Below are 5,827 nucleotides of genomic sequence, written 5' to 3' on the forward strand. Positions count from 1 at the left end.
AACACAAAGTTTAGTGATAATTTCAACTAATTATATGTAGCCTGTGGAATTAGATGTCACACAGGACACAATTACTTCAGGGGTTCTTGTAGCTCCGGGTTTATTTCTGACCACATGTACAGGTCAATTTACAGAGTGGTATGCTACTGGGTCTTTCCCGTAAGCAGCTCAAATGCTGGATTTTGTAACAGTCTCTAACACCCAAAATGTTAGAGAAGGAAGAGGCAAAATAAAAATAAAATGCCGAGAAATACAATAAAAAGCACAATACAAAATACGGCAGTGGGCTATGACTATCGACAGAAAACATAAAATAAATCATGTTAACAACCATAAACCCACTTATATCAACATCAGTGTATAAAATGTACAACTGTAAATGACACTTACACATCACCAAGCTCCACCAAACCCACGTGGAACTTCCCAGAGATCGCACAACTCAATGTACTTTCAACGTCAATTACCTTCAAACAGAGTTACACTTTATGTAAAACCTGTAACAGTTTCCGAGTAACAAAATACAATATCAGGGTATGACTAAATGCATGTTAGCATTACCATGAAATTTAGTACACACTGGTCGACGATTGGCGCCCAAAATCCCAGCACATAATTCCAGTAGTGCCTAAATCAAACCGTCTTGTTAAAATATTGACAGGTGATTACATTTTATACACTTGTACATGAATATTTTACAAGATATGCATGCATTTACCTACTATTCTACACAACGAAGTCTCCGCACCAATCCCTTGTACGTCCATCGCACGTTAACAGGAAGAAAGACCATGATGCACTTGGCGGAACAGCAACAATGATACTCAATGCTGCCGCCTTGTGACCAAAGTCAGCCACCACATGTCCGACTGTGGAAATCCACTTACAATCTACTTCACACTTACTTTAAATTGAACAATGTTACTCTCAAACAAAACAACAAAGAACACATGTATTCACATTTACACAACTTTTAGAACTATATTAATCTAAAGGGGGAAAATCACCTATGACTAGATTTATCACCCGGCTACATATAGAAATACATTTGTATCCAAACTGGTCTTAGGAGCAGAACTCTCCAACTTCTGTATTACAAAGATTGATATAACCTGTCTCTCTCCAAGACCCACCTTCTCCACCATCACACTTGGTTTGGTTTTAGAAAAGTATTGTGTATGCATAAGGCACTCCCAAAGAGGATTACTCGTAGTGTCTGGGGCCTTTAGAAGTAGAATGGGAATCACCCTGTTTTCGGCTCGGAAAGCAACCAGCATAACCATATTCAAGAGTTGGATTAAAATTAAGATTAAGATTAAAAATACTCTGTTTCTTAGAGCGATTCTTACTTTATCCTTATTCCTGACCTTAAATGTAGTAAATCTTTACAACATTTTCTGTGTTGGAATTAAAGCTTGGATGTGCTGCCTGAAATTTAAATTGGCAAGAAAATTAATCACAAATCAAGTTTAGTGATTAGAAATGTTTTATTTTTGTTAAATATTGTTTTCTCTCTTCAACAAATGGATTCTGCAGCGAATGTTTCTCAGATCACAGCATGTGCTGCACTTTTTGTTTGTGTTTGGTCCGCATCCATCAACCTATGGACACCTTTTCAATTCCCCACTATCTCCAGACAGAGGGAATCTGGTTTCTCTTTCAGAGGTGTGTCAAGCCGGCTACAGACTCTTTTAATGTCATTCAGAATTTTTCAAAGTAAAAGCTCAGTTCAACTCCAACTACAGCATTACAGTAAACAAGCTTCTTGTACTTATTTTTTAGGCAAAATCACTAAAGAGGAAGTGATTATAAGAGTAACTGTTGCTGCCATGACAGATCTATTTCAGCACAGCTATCAAAGTATTTATTTATTTATAATTTTTGCTGCTATCAAAGCACAATAATCTGACCGCGGGCCAGATATTATTGTTGGCGGGCAGTTTTGGCAAGAGTACATAATCACAGAGAGAATGACTGTGTTTCCCTTGTCAATGTTTGTATAAACTTTATCAAATGTGTGGTTTATAATGGACTGTGGTGCAAAAACAGTGACAATGTTACAAACTGTTGGCTTACATTTTCCATGTTATCTGTCAGTGGCCAAGTCACAATAACATATGGTTTTACAGAATAATTAAGTACATATAATTTCTTAATAAATGTACCTAAAGAAACCTAATTTCTTGACTGGCTACTCTCTGCTGTCTCAGAAGAGACACCTTTTGTGCTGTGTCAGCCACTGTAGCTGTCCTACACTCTTTGAAAGGGTAGACTGGACAGAAATATCAGTGGAGTGGTAGACTGGACAGATGGTTGCAATTCACAACCCTCGCCACTAGATGCCACTAAATCTTACACACTGAACCTTTAATAAACATCTTAAACATCATGTAAATAATATTCATATATCTTAAAATATACAAACCAAAAAAATGTACAGTACGAGGTCTGGAAAAACATAAAGGATGAAAGAAGACAGGCAATGACTTGAGAACAACTATGTTGTGCTGTTAACAGCTGTAACGTGGTGTGTTTTTCTCTATAAGAATGTAGCAAGGTATACAAACTTATCACAAACTACAAAGGCAGAGAAAGTGGGAAAGTGAATAGTTCTGTCTACCTTCCTAACATCCCCTGTGATGAAAAAATTGAAGATGAAATTGTCTCCCTAATTGATGTAGATCCACTACAAATCGCTTATAAAGCTGGGAAAGGTGTGGAAGACTCTAAGATTTTTATTTTAGACAGATTATACAAGCACCTTTAAAAACCTACTTCACATGCAACACATGCAACTTTTATTTGCTGGTTTTTCTTCAGCTTTTAACAAAATGCAGCCTCATATTTTAATTGAGCTACTTGCCTTATTTTAATTGGTGTGATGATGACTACCTGGACTTCAATGTAGCAAAAACTAAGGAGTTAATCATTGATTTTAGGAAGAACCGTTGTTACCCAGAAGCCAGCATCATTCATGGGGGAAAATGTTGAAATTGTAGAGGCATCAGTGCTATTCTCTGGGCCACCATACCATACATACAAGTACTTAAGAACCATGTTTGACTCCAACCTCAAGTTTGATAAACCCATTGAGTCAATCATTAAACAGGGACAACTAAGGATTCACTTGATGCGAAAGCTTTTAATGTCACCCTGAGTGATTTATGTATTTTTTTTCATTTGTTTATTAATAGTCTTTTGATTTTATTATCTGCTGGTTTAAAGGATTGTCTGAGAACAATAATAGCCTCAGCAGCATTTTTAAGTTCTGCACCAAGGTTAATGGGGTCCAGCTAAGAGAGAGACAGACCTGAGCTCCCTCTGTAAAACAACAGGTGGTCTAGAAGGCGAGACAGGTCATGATTCATGTTCTTAGTCAGGAATTCTGTTTAATGCCCTTAGGACGGCGCTGTATTTATTTATTACTTATTTATCCATTTATTTCCTTGAATTATGGTCCTTGATTGGTCCATGCATTGCAACCTGTGTATTTGCTGCTTTGCCCAAGTGTTGATATGTAGTCACTGACAGGGTTTTTGAATGTGGGATTGATTGTGATTGTTCTGTTTTGTTGCTTTATTTTATTTGTTTGTTGTGTATGACTGGTAGACTGAAACTGAATTGCCCTACGGGGATAAATAAAGTTGTTTGAATTGAAGGTTGTGTGCTTCAGAGCTGATGAACATTGCTACTGATATCTTTAACCTTTCACTCAACCTGGACACAGATCGCATTCTACTTCAAAACCCCTACAATCCTCCCTGTTCCCAAGAAATCGGCAATATCCTGCCTAAGTGATTACAGGTCAGTGGCCCAGTACTCATGAAGTGTTTTGAGAGACTGGTCAAAAATTACATACCGAGTATTATCCCAGCAAAGTTTGCTTATCGGACAAAGATCTTAAGTCGACGCCATCCCACTAACCATGCACACAATCCTCACTCATCTGGAAAAAAAGTCAGTTTGCCAGAATGCTTTTTATTGACTACAACACTGCCTTCAATACAATCATTCTCTCCAAACTCATGGTCAAGATGCACAAACTTGGATTCTCTCCTCCGTTGTGCAACTGGATCACAGAATTCCTTGCTGGGAGGCCTCAGTCTGTTCAACTTGGCAAGAATCCCTCAAGCACCCTTATCATGAAGACAGGCACTCCCCAAGGCTGTGTACTGTTCACACGTGATTGTATTGCTCTCCATCCAAATAATATAGACTATTAATCAAATTTGCCGTTGATACAACAGCGAGTGGCCTGATCAACAGAGATGGCGAGGCAGCCTCCAGGAAGGAGGTGTTTGACCTAATCACATTCTGCTAACACTGCACATCAGCAAGACCAAGGAGATGGTTGTGGACATTAGGCAAAGAAAACATCAACCACTGCTGATTAGAGAGTACACATTAGTGAAGATTAAAGCTGGGCAGAATATGACACATCTGGTTAAGAAGGCTCACCAGAGACTGTACTTTCTGCAAAGGCTGAGGAAGTTTGGCTGTCAGCTTCTACAGGTGCGCTGTAGTATTTAAGTTTCTTAGCCCTGATAATTTTGATCAGTGTGTTTTTACGTCACCTCAAGTATCTGAAGGGAAGGTATTTCACTGCAGTATTTTAAATCTCTAAATTGATACAGTAAAAATGCTTAATATAAAGTCTGCTTATAGTCACAGTTATCTTGAACTTGAGATAACTATAGATACCTATAACTCAAATGTGTGAGTCGTTTTTTTAGCAAGCCAAAATCAAAGAATAAAGTAATTTCCCTAACATTTCAGTGGATTTACTTTTTAGGGACATAGGCTATAACATGTTTTATACTTCATGTGAACATAATCCAATTCATCTTATTTCATACATATGTATTTGGTATACATCAAAAAGTTAAAACCTTATTTTGAAAACCGGACGTTGTCACATGTGTAGCCTCCGGTATCCTAGCGCCAAGCCCGACGCAATGATAAATGACGTTGTATACGGTGCTTGCTTCGCGTAAAATTAAGATTGTATCGCCTCTATTCAGGTAACGTTAAGACTTTCATACTGCAAGACTTGTCTTTGAGAAAATGACAAAGTAAAGTCGCTTACTCTGCCTGTCAATTCGCTCGAGCAACAAATCGGGAACGAAATGTGCATTTGGGGTTTGTGTATATCTTTACTATTTCTATAGAAATGTGTGGTTTAACGTTATATGTGGTCTTAACATACTGAAACAGGATAGCTATCAAGTGTGTTTGTAAATACATGGTACAGTTTGAATAAAGTACAGGTGTGACGTCACTGTCCTCCCACAGGTGAGTGAATCGATTACAGGTGTGAATATGTTTGGAGCTCCGGTGGATTTATCTTTTAAACACATCAGCAGTTTGGCAGGTAGTGCACTCTGTTACTGTCATATTCCTATCATATTTTTTTAATGGTACTTTATTGTTTATTCCTGTATTTTCATGTCATTACAGCTCTGAAAGGGAATAACTGTATCTTTGCTGTAACTGCACATTAAAGTGTAGTGTATACTAAATAAGCATAGGATTAGTACACCTTGGAAATACATTTTCAGTATATATCTGTATGTAGTTTGTGGCAAACTTGTACGAATAGACTGTATTATTCTTCTCCAAATGAACATTTTAAGCATTTGATCAACCAAATGCATGTACAAGTTAGACGGAAACTCAATGACTGCAATGCATTATCTTTCGCCAGTACTTAATATTCACATTTTATTTGGGTTCACAGACACATGGATAGAGGAACCCAGCAGCGGTCTGCGGCCTTCAAAGACAAATTCAGAGATGAAGTACCTAAGTCGCTCCCTGCGTCTTAATA

The 5,827-nt window shown here is 37.7% G+C and overlaps 1 long non-coding RNA gene across 1 annotated transcript; it reads left to right on the forward strand.

The window, feature by feature from the left end:
• Positions 1-4,929: 4,929 nt before the first annotated feature.
• On the forward strand, positions 4,930-5,827 carry LOC123986492. Its single transcript, XR_006828891.1, has 3 exons — positions 4,930-5,139; positions 5,293-5,371; positions 5,738-5,827. It is a non-coding gene; the product is annotated as an uncharacterized LOC123986492 (long non-coding RNA).

Source organism: Micropterus dolomieu, linkage group LG17 (genome assembly GCF_021292245.1).
Source record: "Micropterus dolomieu isolate WLL.071019.BEF.003 ecotype Adirondacks linkage group LG17, ASM2129224v1, whole genome shotgun sequence".
Lineage (NCBI taxonomy): Eukaryota > Metazoa > Chordata > Actinopteri > Centrarchiformes > Centrarchidae > Micropterus > Micropterus dolomieu.